The following is a 13,720-nucleotide window of genomic DNA, read 5'->3' as shown; positions in this document are numbered from 1 at the left end:
ATTGCCGCAGCCTCCTGGGATCCGTGAGAGCCTATTTGGAAGGGGGCGGAGACAGGCTAGAAGGCTGTCAAGTGACCCAAGAAAGCAATGGTGAAAAAAACCTGTCACAGTGCAGGCCAACGATAGAGCCATGGCTGTCTCCTAAAGCACTCCCAAGACATGCTGCCATTAGCTCCGCCTCTCCTGCCATCCCCCAGGGGCACCTGCAGGGTTGCCATTTCCAGTCCGCCATGTCATTGTATTTGCACAAAAAGCAATGAAGGGGCTAACCCAGCAACCCTCAGAGTCTGGATTGTGCATTCTTCGGGTACACATAGTGTTATATTGCTTAAGCATTCTGGATTGGGAACATTTGGCCCCTGCACCATAAGTAGTGGCATATAATAGGAGATGCCATTTGTATTGTTATTACATGTTACTGTAAAAATAAGACACACAAACAGGACAAGAGAACAAGTTCAATGCTGAGAACAGCGCAGACTTTTTGTCTTGCAAATAAACTCTTCTTTCATTAGAGAACAGGTTTGTGATACAAAGGTGCTATAAGTGTGTTAGGTAAAGTGGCAGAGTGCTGCTGTGAATCAAGGATGCACCTGAAAAGCAGAGCGAAAGGGAAGCCGACATGAGCCTCGTGCTTTCCCAACACTGCTCAGATAAAAATAGAGGCGTTAAAAAGTTATTATGATGCTGACATTTCGACAGTACAGTCCGATTTACAATGGGTCATCATCAGGACAGTGTCAATGACAATCAGACTGTCCAATCCGTATTTGCAATAACAAAGGTGGGTGGTATTTAAAGTACAACTGACAATTAGAAGACCAGTGGCTCTGAAAAAGGCAGAACAAGCAGACACAAGTAACAAATGTGAGTGAAACTGAAACAGTGTATGCTCTCTCATTAAACCAGGGGTGCACGAGGGGAATCGCAGTCAATTGCTACCTAAATTAATCTCTCTCACTCGATCTCTCTCTCGATTGGCGATATACAACTGGTTCTCGTTGGTGGCGTGGGGAAGACACTGTGGTGAGCAGCACTGGACTATCGCTGTCCTTGTGTATGCAGGGAAGAAACCCACCTGCCATTAGGCAGAGATGGGAGAGTCAGCTCTTCAGTGTTACTGCCCTGGTAAGGATCTCGCGTTTGAATGCATCGGCCATTTTAGGGGAGGCGAAACGACCGTACAACAGAACCGGGGCACACGATGTCCTGCTTAAGCAGGGCACAAGTCCTAAATAAAGAAGTGGGGGGACGCTCAGAGACAGGATGTGACGTCACAACAGGAAGTGACGTCACGAAAGGTAAAAAACAGAAATACAGTAATAATCCCGTTTCAGTGGGCCCGGCCCCGGTGCCACTGCACCAGTAGCAGCTCGCCCCTGGGTATAGGGTCACGGGAAGAGAGTGAGGGGACGAGAAATGGGGAAAGGATGCGCGCCTCGTAGTTCAGAAAGTGTGAAGGTTCAAAGGGGGTGGGGTCGTGAGCAGGTCACGAACAGAGCGCGGGGGGGGTGGGGGGGAGCATCTGTGAGAGGGGAGAGCGGGGCACAGACTTCAGGAGAGGGAGCATGAGATGGGTAGCAAGTGAGTGGGCAGGGGAGGGTGATGGGAGGGGTGGAGAGAGGAGGAAGCAGGATGCGAGGAGTACGTCAAGGTTCGGAGATCGGCGGTGCGCCGGTCCGGTAAGTAACACCATCATTGTCCAGTCCAGCTTTTGGTCAGGGGGGACGGCGTCCACCATGTAAGATACGTTAAAATAAGTGGAGGGACGCCGTCCACCCGCGTGGTACCCCGACTCGAGCCCTGTGCTTAAGTGACTGGCTCTACTGGCACGTGACTCACGATGCACTATTGCTGCTCTTTGCTGGAGGAGCAGTCTGGCACCAAAAGTGTTATTTTCTGAGATGATCGGTGAAAAACATAATTGTTTCATGGTCATTGACAAGCGTTAGTGCACAGCTCTTTAACTACTTATAAAATAAACGACCACATAGGCTGACCAGTGAAATCCTGAACTCAATTAATCAACATGTGGGTGGAGTCTGGGGATCATAGAACCTGTGGTGACAGTGTGCTGCCAAGGCAGAACTAGAAACCTCAAGGTGCACGATATTTATCTTATTAATTAATAAAGGTGTTTTGCACATAATAAACTTAAAAAGGACATAGCGGCTGAATATCTGCAAAATAACACTCGCACATGACCACTACTTCTTAGTGTAAGGTAAAGATAACCAGAACTAGATGAATTACAAAAACAAAATCCTCTCTGTTCGGGTGGCTGGATACACTTTGGGCCTCATTTAAGCGGCCCCTTGCGCCGCCGGAACGCCTCTTTTCGTGTAGTTCTGTGGCACAGAAACCTGCTCCATATTTATGAGGCAGCACTACGCCACAATGGGTGTTGCTGGGGGCGTTCTGAGCAACATCTATGGTTTTTTGACACTGCTACAGATTTACGAGAAATCAGAAATCTAAGGCAGCGCCAAAAACATACGCCTCCCTAGGGGAGGTTTAAGAGAGGCACCATGAGGAGAAATATCTTTATTTGTCCTAATTTTTCCTTTTTCTATGTGTGCTACATTCTGCAGCACACATAGAAAGAGGAAAATTAACTCTTCTAATTGGTTTTGTGAAGGAAGGCTTCCCTTCCTGCACAAAAATAATCATCCATGTAACGTAGGCACCCTTGCACCATGGTGTAAAGGTACCTGTGTTGGCGCACTTCAGCCCATTGTGCACTGGCGTAGGGGAAAAGGATATGAAGGTGCTGCATCTTATGGATGCGGTACAAAAGGGGGTGGTGATGGACGGAGCATCTGAATCAATCAAACACACACACCCAGTCAAAAGAACTGGGTTTAATCCATCACCTTTCTTTAGCCCCCTCTGCCACCCCAGTTCAGACATGGCTATATGCAAATCAGTCTGACCCTGTGCCTCATGGAAACAGTCCAGCCCGAACTGCCAAGCCATGTCTTCCCTGGACCGGAAACAAGCTTCCGAGGACCGGTTTCTGACATTCCAGCCGTCTTCAGCCCGGCTTGCTGGAATCCAGTGGCAAAGTGAGCAAGGGACTCACGTCTGAGCATACCCTGCCACACTTATGGCGGCCAAAAGCGGTACAAAAGGGGGTGGTGATGGATGGAGCATCTGAATCAATCAAACACTCACCCCCAGTCAAAAGATCTGGGTTTAATCCATCACCGTTCTTTAGCCCACTCTGCCACCCCAGTTCAGACATGGCTATATGCAAATCAGTCTGACCCTGTGCCTCATGGGAACAGTCCAGCCCGAACTGCCAAGCCATGTCTTCCCTGGACCGGAAACAAGCTTCCGAGGACCGGTTCCCCCCCTTTTGTACCGTATCTGATGGATACAGCACGTTCCTGCCCTTTTCTGGTGCAACAGGGAGGCCTGCGCCACTGTCCTATGGTAAAACCTCCTAAATGAGTCCCCTTTATGTTTGTCCTATTCCTCCAATCACCATGTTCAGACCCGTACAACACTCCATTGGAGTGCCAGGTAGAAATGGCTCAGCTCTGTCGAGCCATATCTTTGAGATGGCTCAAGTGACAGATGCTTTCTGTTTTCCTGGAAGGAATAGGCAGCATCTCACCAGGGCCTCTCACACTCAGATGGGTATTATGAGGACAGAACTAACTCAGAGTGAACTGCCCCGGATAAAACGAGAAAACAATTGGGTTACCTTTGAATGTATCAGAGCCAGGATTCACAACTCCTTTTGCAAGGGGCCATGGCCTCATGCAAATGTGTTCTCCACCTGCCATGGTAAGCTGCTCCATGCATTAATGTGGTAGATATCAGAGCTCTGCTAAACATCATGTAATATTTAGAGGTCACTGCTGGGCAGCAGCCACAATTGGCAACCAGAATTAAAACACCGCTTAAGGTAATGGGTGCTGGGGTATCTTACAAAAACGAAACTAATAAAGAGGTAAATTTTTTAAGTGAGTACAATAAATCCTTCAATGCGTAATGTATTGTTGGACATGGCCCTTTTTGCAGGTTTATCCCCAAACTTTTTGCCTTTTGCCTCCTATAGTTCTGACCACCGTTCCCTCTAGGGCGCGTGCGCTCGCACCTCTCCTGACATCCCCGCACACCGACTCGCTAGGAGCGCGCATACAGGACGTCGCGCGAGAGAGTCGCAGCTGGCCGTATTAAAGACGCGAGCAGCGGGAACATGACGAGTCTAGGTAAGGAGGCGGGGGTCTGGTGGCTATGTGGGAGCGTGGCAGACGTTGGCCTTTTGTTTAAATATTGCTGTTAATCAGAGCCCCTTCACGGGCTACGATTAACATCAATACTTAAACAAAAAGCCACAGTGGGCAGTCAGGAGGGCGGGGCCGCAGGGGTCACAGCGGCTGGGTAAATGAGCGGAACAGAGGGCAAGAGGGGCATAAAACAAGGAAAAAAACAAGTGGGACAGATGGCAGAAGGGCACAAAAACGAGTCGGACAGAGGGCAGAAAGCTACAAAAACAAGTGGGACAGAGGGCAGAAGGGCACAAAAACGAGTGGGACAGAGGGCAGCACAAAAACGAGTGGGGCAGGGGGCAGAAGTGACAAAAACTAGTGGGGCAATTGGCAGAAATGCACAAAAACGAGTGGAACAGAGGGCAGAAGGGCACAAAGACGAGTGGGAGAGATGGCAGAAAGGCACAAAAACGATTGAAACAGAGGGCAGAAGGGCCCAAAAATTAGTGGAAAAGAGGGCAGAATGGCCCAAAAACGAGTGGGACAGAGGGCAGAAGGGCACAAAAACGAGTGGAACAGAGGGCAGAAAGCTACAAAAACGAGTGGGACAAAGGGCAGAAAGGCAAAAAACGAGGGGAAAGCAAAGCAGAACAGAGGGCAGAAATGCACATAAAACTAGGGGAAAACGAAGTGGATAAGGCAAATGGGCACAAAAACGAGTGGGACAGAGGGCAGAAGGTCACAAAAAAGAGTGGCACAGAGGGCAAACGGGCACAAAAAACGAATGTCACAGAGGCAAAATACAGAATACAGAAATATAGGGGCAGCTAAGAACAGAAGGCATAACGGGCAGAGAGGCACTGGGCAGCAAGGCGAGGGGAGCAGAAGGGAAAACTGGGCAGAGACACGGGCAGCGAGGGGTACCGAAGGAAAGACCGGGCAGAGAGAGCACAGGGACAGCGAGGGGAACAGAGGGAAGAAAAAAAGGGGCACGGACCACATACAGGCAGCGGGGAAGACAGACAACAGCAGTCACAGACACAACAATGAAAATACAGGTAATACAATAAATTTGCAAACTGCCTTTAACACCCTCATTTTGGCTCTGTATGTGTGAAAATGTACCATCTTTTCACTTTTTGCCCGTGCACCTCACAGTAGGGTGCAGTACTTTGGATGTGCACTTGTCACAATGTCGAGATAGTCCCACTTAGAGCTATTGTATTTTGGGAACTGTATTTTTGCAGCAATCTTGATAAAAATTTTATATTTTGATGTATGTATGTTGGATTTTTGTAATTTTGGTCTTGTTTTGATTGGATAAATATTGACTACATTTCTAAATTGGTGTGGTGTCCATTTTGTAATGTTTTGATTGTGTTACTATGTTATGTTATTATGACTTGTATAGCGCGCATATACCCTTAGGTGTCTTGCCACTTCCGGTTCTCCATACTGTGTTTCAGACCACTATTCCTAAATGAGCCATGTTTTTAGTTGTTTTCTGAACTCAAGGCGAGAGGGAATCTTCCTAAGATGTACTGGAAGGGAGTTCCATTCCTTTGTGGTATTGTAGCTAAAACTCATCCCACTCCAGTTCATTTTTTAAATTCTTACAGTAGGCATCAGATTAGTATTGGCCGATCGTAGAGGTCTGTTGGGTGAATACCACCTGAAAAGGTCCCATAAAAATTTCGGACCTTCTTTGTGGAGTGTCTTGTGAGCGATACAGAGCGCCTTGAATTTTATTTGCTGACTAACTGGCAGCCAGTGCAAGTCCTGAATCCCTGTTCTAATAGACTGATGTTTGGGGATATCCAGTATGAGTCTTGCTGCAGCATTTCGTACTGTTTGCAACTTTCTGAGAAGAGTAGATTGGATACTGATGTATGGGCCATTACAGTAGTCAAGTTTTGATAAAACTAGGGAGGTCGTCACAACCGTCTTTCTGGATATTTTGGGAATGAAAGGGAGCATTTTTGTTAAGGTTTTAATCATAAAGTATGCGAAAGATAAATCCTTGGATACTTGGGTCTTGAGGCTCAATTTGTCGTCTATAATAACACCAAGGTTCTTGGCTTTGACTACAGGTGTAGGAGGGAGGCCGAGATTGTCTAGCCACCACTCTGGGGACCATGGCAAAAAGAGATTACCAAACTTGATCACTTCTGTTTTGCTTAATCATACAATCAAGAAGTTTTAGAGAATGATTAATATCCTTAGCCACTGTTGAGAATACCAACTAAGTATCATCGGCGTAGGAATACAATTAAAACTTCTGATCAGAGGTCCTATATCAGCCACATAAATGTTAAAGAGCATAGGACTCAATGAGGAGCCCTGAGGGACCCCCCACGGCAGTGTAAAAGGTACCAACTTGAATTTGCCTAGGTAGACTGTTTGAGTTCTTTCTGATAAAAGTGATGCCAGTAGGGAGAGGGCTTCTCCTCCTATCTCTATTGTTTTTAATAATTGGACCAGAAGAGCATGATCTACAGTATCAAATGCTGCGGATAGGTTAAGCAGTATAAGAACTACTGACCCACCGCCATTTAGAGAGGACCAAATTTCTTCAGTAGTTTTTATCAGAGCCGTTTCAGTGCTATGATTGGCTCTGAAACCGAACTGGGTATGATCTAAAACCTGACTGTCCGTAATAAAGGTAGAACGTTCTGCATTTATAGTTTTCTCTATTATCTTTGCAGGCAAAGGAATACTTGCAATAGGTCGATAGTTGGCTGGGGCGGTCGAGTTCAAGTTAAGTTTTTTAAAAGAGGCAAGATACAAACCTGTTTCCACACAGTGGAAAAAGATCCTTGTGACATCATCTGATTAAACAGCTGGGACAAATAAGGTCCCATGAATTGGCCGATGCTATGTAAAATTCTAGGGGGGCAAGGATCTTCTGGTGATCCGGATTTGGCCATAAGAATAAGTTTAGCTATTTGAGTGGAAGATGTAGGAGTCAAATTACGAAAAGACGGTTTGGCAGTGTCTTCTTGCTCTATAGAATGAATATGTGACTTAGAGTGGTCAAACCAGTTAAAGATTTGATCCACCTTAGATTTAAATGTGTGAGCAAGTGCATCACAAAACTCTTGACTATGATTGGCAGAGTACTATTTCATACCTGAGGTCAGATATTTTACAGTCTGAAAGAGTTTTTTACTGGAATTACCAGCTTTTTCTATTTGTGATGTGAAATAGTGGCTTTTCTCGGAAATCAACTTTCTTTTAAAGTCTGAAAGTAAAGCTTTGTACCTATCTTTTTCTGGTACTTCGTAATGTTTGTGCCAGATTCTTTCTTGCCTTCTACAAGCCTGTTTGTCTAGTCTCAGGGCTTATGAAAATCACGGAGCTGAAGGTGTTTTTCTACTTTTACTAATCATCGTAATAGGAGCAAGTTTCGAACAATTAGACTCTAGCCATGTAGTAAGTCCGGCTGGGTTTGAGCTAAATAGTCAAAAAGCGACAAAGGATCAATTTTGTGGCAAGATCTATGAGTAGTCTTGGTGTGGGCCGTACTAGTGGTGTTGAATAGAAGGAGCTTATATCTAAAGAGAATGGCATGATGGTCGGACCAAGTTAGTGGAAGAGTAGATATGTTAAAGATGATGGGATTGTTGGAAAAAAAACATCTAGAGTATGCCCTGCTAGATGCGTAGGTCTTTGGATAAGCTGTGTAAGACCTAGTTTTGATGTCATTTCTAGAAGCTACTTTGTGTCTATATTCCAGTGCTTCTAAATGGAAGTTCAAGTCTCCTACAAATGTAAAGAAATTGGATTGAAGACTTAGCACTAGTAGTGAGTTAAAGTTAGCCAGAAAGTTTGTTCTAGGACCTGAAGGACGTAACATTGCCCCAAGTTTCTGCTATAAACAGTATATAAATAAAGCGGACACAGGGCGTGTTTGCACATGTCAGCGCAGTCCCCCATCCCTTCACCAGTGTGCAAACGCACCCTGTGGCGCGTTTTAAGTGGTAGTTTTAATCCCCCTGCCTTATTATGTAATAGAGGCTTACAGTGGAGGTCATGCTAATCACAGGGGTACCCCAATGCATATTGTTCCCTAGTGTATGTAGGTGTTTTAACTGTATTCTAAGTGTGTTTTAGCATAGCACTGGCTCTAGGACTGGTTAGTCAGAATCAGTTACCGCCAGTACCCATCTGAAAAAGTTGAAGGTACTGTACGATTTTGCAACAAGGCCTCTTTCTGCTTCTCTGTTTGTTCTTTATACACGTCTTCCTTCTTCCTGCACTTTTCTTCGTCTTTGAGGACTTCTGTTGCTTCTTTCTGCATTTCTTTTTCTTCTTTCTGTGTGTTTTTTCATCTTTCTTCACATGTCCTACCTCTGTAGGCATAGTTAGAAACTAGCATTTAAAAAACCTTTGAAATTATATGAAAAAAACATAGGTTTCAGGTACATTAAAGTTATGAATTAGCATTTAAAAAACCTTAGCAATTTACTGAAAAAACCATAGGCTTCAGGGGCGTTATAGTTAGTTGGACATTTCACACATAAAAAACCATTGAAATTCCCCCGTTATAGTTAGTTCAGCTACCTATAACTTCTGCGTCTGCAATGCACTGCTGGTGACGTCACATATTACATCACTCATGACATGGTCAGTGACATTACTCACGGTCAGTGACATTACTCCTGACATTTTCAGTGAATCAAGGGCTTCCCAGCCCAAAAAGCGTCACTGCTGGAACTTGGCTGAATAACATCTTGCCTCATTTGAAGTGGTCTGTCTCCTTCTTTGCCGGCTTGCAAGTCCGGAGGTGGTTTGGAGTGTTATTATTTGAATAGATGAGCTTCATGGATATTTGAGTACCGAAGCTCTCCAGGTACGAGTGGAACCCCTTCCCGACTCAGGGCAATGCGGCAGGAAGCTACTGCTCCGGAACTCGTTTCAGGATCATATTATACAGTCTCCGGCGAGGAGAAAGCCGCAACGCCCCTGCTTTACCTTTAATTCGCCTTCGTGGGACGGCAACCAGAGTCCTACGATTCGGTACCACGGAGCAGACGTCTGAGTTTTGAACCCAGGTAGCGTTTGGAAACAGCAGTGGGAAGTGTGCGCGACTTTGGGCAGGCTATTTAATCCCCTTCACCCAGTCAGTCGTTTTGAAAGTGCATTATTAACATTTGCCATATACTATAGCGCATCGCAATATGTCCGCCGACAGACTGCGTAGCCGAGCTGAGGAAGCTGATTCCATGTTTTTGGATTCCCCGGCCGGGGGATCATCAAGCACCACACCCTCTAACCAGGAAACCGGCAATAACACCACCAAAGACTTGTTTAAAAAACTGGAGCGCACCATGCGCGCGGAACAATCAAAGTGGTGGAAACATCGGTCTCCTTCCCGTTACTTAGAGGTGGGACATGTCCCGAGAGGATTGAGGATTACTATTGCGCCCAGCTATGAAAATCCGGATCCAGCTATGTTAACAGAGTGGGCTGAGGCAAACCTTAATTCCTCGAGTAAACTTTTGTACATTTTAGTGAAATACGGAGATAGGGATCGGATCAAACTACATAAAGAAATCGACATCCTGGAAGGAGAAATTTCCAAAATAGAAGTCACAGATCAAATTACAAACATGAGAACAGACATGATGAACCGTTTGACTAAAGAGGAGGAAGTCATCAAAAAAAGAAAGGCTTTCAAGTTTGAACGAGATCGAGTTGATTATTTAAATGGCCGAGTGTTTACATTTGCTCACAGATATCAGGCGGTCAAAGCGAAGGCACGTATAAATAAAACAAATCAACAGGCGAGTGGTAATACTTTATTACCAGCAACTTCATTTTCAAGCTTGAGCTCTGCTGTAGAGAGTGACCCAGAGTCAGACCCCACTCGTGATGCCAACTTGGGGTTTACAAAACTTTCCCTGGCCCAACAAGTCGACTGTTTATGCCAGGACCGACGAGAGACACTAAGGTCGCACAAGACCTATGGAACAAAAAACAGCGGTCAAACCACAAACGCTGGCAACGCAGGAAATGCCGTGCCCGGAACCTCAAGCGGCAACAATCCAAAAAAGCAAGGCCATTGGAAACGTTACCAGAAGAAAACAAAGAAAACAAACCCAAACCCGTGATCAATCTTTCTAACTTGAAGCTGACAACTGTGGAGACAGCTGTGCTAAACCTGGGACTCTCATTTTGTCCACCGTGCAACATGAATTATGCTGACACACGCATGGATGTCTATAGATTTACCCGCAAGTTGAAACTTAAAAAGTTTTTCGAACAACATCCTAAGAAAGACACTCTCTCTGAGACGGCACCAAGTCCTAACATGACCATTAGCCAAAGTCAGGCCAATTTTGAAACTATTTGGGAATTACAGAACGAGGATATTAGAGACGACACAATGGGAACACCACATACCTCCAGCGTGCAACAGATTACACCATTCAAAGCAAAATCCACATTCCAACCAGTCATGGTTCACGATAATTTGGACACCTTTCAGGAAATTGTGGTACAAGACAATAAAAAGCTCTATACAGCCACCAATAAGAAAAAGTTTTATATATCTAAACAAAATAGGTGTTACAAACAACTAACAATGAAATTACAAAAAGATCATAATATTATCGTGAAACAAGCTGACAAGGGCGGAAATGTGGTACTTTGGCCGAAAGATATGTATGTAAAGGAGGCGGAATCACAGCTGAATGACACCACCTGTTATCGAAGGAGTAACATTCAGGTTGTAAAAGCCATGTGGATGGACCAATACTACAAATTGCAGGCCTGGAGTAGTGCGGGACTCCTTACACATGAGGAGTTCCACTATTTAAAAAAAGAACATCCAGTCATTCCCTTGTTTTATTTAATCCCAAAAATTCACAAAAACATTGATACACCACCAGGCCGACCTATATTTTCGGCTATTGACAGCTCCTTGGAACATGTTTCCAAGTGTGTAGACTTTTTTCTTCAAGGTCATGTTAAGTCTCTCAATTCCTATGTTAAAGACTCATTTATTTCCTCAGCAAAATTGAGCGTTTTGTTTGGGAGGAAGACATGATTTTAATGACTTTGGATGTTTCATCCTTATATACTTCGATAAAACATTGCGATGGTCTCAAGGCATTGGAACACTACTTGAATAAATGTCCTCCTTACTCGATGGCACATAACAACATGTTATTGGACATGACCAAAATGTGCCTCGAACAAAACTTTTTCATCTTCAATGGCGTTATCTATCAGCAGGTCAGAGGTGTGGCGATGGGGGCCTGTTTCTCACCTAGCTACGCGTGTTTACACGTTGGGCTATGGGAGGAACAGGTCCTAGTCGGCCAACACCACAATTTTATTTCCAAAAATATTTCATTGTACCTACGTTACATTGACAATGTATTTCTTGTTTAGAAGGGCAGTGCTGATAGTGCCAGAGCCTTTGTTGAAATGATCAATGTGAATGCCATCAACTTGAATTTCACCTCAAACATGAGTTCCATCTCTATATGTTTTTTGGATGTTGAGGTTTTTGTAGTGGCAATACATTGGGTACTAGACTGTACAGGAAGCCCAGTGCTGGCAATACTATACTGCATTCAAACAGTCAGCACCCGGCCCATTTGATTCGGAGCATTCACTTTGGGGAAATGCTCCGGATCAAAAGAATCTGCAGTACAGATGCTGAATGTGCGGCTGCACAGGAGGCATGCAGAATACGTTTTCTAGCCAGAGGCTATTCCAATGCCAGTCTCATAAAAGCAATCCAGCGTTCAAATTCGATTAGCAGACAAGAAGCCTTAGTTCCAAAAGATAGAACCATTCTTGGAGATAACCAATTGGCAGTTGGGGCCCATACAGCTTCCCCACAAGTCATTCTGACTTATAATCGACAACATGGGGATCTCAGAAAAATTCTGTATAAAAACTGGAATTTGGTACAAAGTGACCCTGTCATCGGGCATAAAGTGAGCAACAAACCGGTGCTCACTTTCCGCAAATCCCCCTCCATGTCCAAAGCATTGGTTAGTAACACCTTAGAACCGAGGGCTTCGAACACTTGGATGGCACTCAAGAGGGGCTTCAATACTTGTCCGCAATGCAAAGCCTGCCGTTTCGGCAGCAATAGGACACATTTCAAAAGCCCTTTTCGTGAAGATCCCATTCCTATTTTCAAGTGGCTCATCTGCAAAACCGAATTTGTCATTTATGTGTTAGAGTGTCCGTGTGGGCTGCAATACGTGGGCAGCACTAAACTGCCCGCCCACAAACGGATACTCCAACACATACATGCGATTTCGGGACACGATCAAAACTATCCGGTTGCCAGGTACTTTCATGTCAAACATCAAGGCATACCTAATCAGCTCCAGTATTTTCTAATTGATTCAGTGGAGGCTTCGAGAAGAGGAGGAGACCGTGAGGCTAAACTCCGTCTTCTTGAAACCAGATATATACTGGAGCTCAATACAAAGAATCCGAATGGATTAAATGACAGGGAAGACCTTTACACCTGCATTTAGAATTTAACTGTATGCCCATAAGACCTGTCCGGAGAGTATAGAACTCTACCCTAGTTACAGTCATTTCTTTTGTATTCAATACTTTGATAGAGAGGTGGCTCTTCTGTATCTTTTTGAAACCATTTTTTAATCCTCTTATTTATTGAATATTAGGAATCAGTTGTTTTATCTAAGAACTTTGCACTTTATATTGACAGTTTGCACAATCACTACTTTGCACTAGAGATGTTTTAGCAGGCACTGTTAAGGTGACAGGCCCACTTGGGCTCTATTGAGATTGTTGTTTGAATGATCCAAACAAATTGACAAGAATGTAGCATTTTTGATATTCATTTATCAACTTTTCACACCAAACGCTGTTTCTCTGGGTATACGTATATAAAACTGTTTTTTCACAACAACAGAATTCATATATGATACATGTGTATATCCCGTTGATTTCCTCACATAGACACACATTTGGTTGTCATGTTCAGTTAGGTATATCAAAGTTATATTTTTATATTGTATAAATTTATATGTATCATGTGTATATGGTTTTAGGATATGATCGATAGTCTTAAATACTATCTAGACTGACAAACAGTTTTTATTTTTTATGTCTAGCCTGTGTCTAGTAATAAGGAGATAACGGCGTTATGTTGCATAGTATTTTTACCTTGTCTCGGAATTAACATGTTGCACTGTCACTTTAAATGGTCCGCGCTATGGCGAGCAGTTTGTCATGTGATCAAGCCTCCTCGGAGGCAAAACGCGTCATGGCGCAAGCGCTGGCATCAATCGAATAAATCACACTTGCACCAGCAATCTTTGGGTCGACTCTTCGTCACTTTGTGATTTGGCAGTTCGTTTTCTGTGGCGTGTGATGAGCTTCATGGATATATATATATATATATATATATATATATATATATATATATATATATATATATATATATATATATATATATATATATATATATATATCGAGATATATATATATATATATATATA

Source organism: Lissotriton vulgaris, chromosome 4_1 (assembly GCF_964263255.1).
Source record: "Lissotriton vulgaris chromosome 4_1, aLisVul1.2, whole genome shotgun sequence".
Taxonomy (NCBI): domain Eukaryota; kingdom Metazoa; phylum Chordata; class Amphibia; order Caudata; family Salamandridae; genus Lissotriton; species Lissotriton vulgaris.
This window is presented reverse-complemented; position numbering follows the sequence as displayed.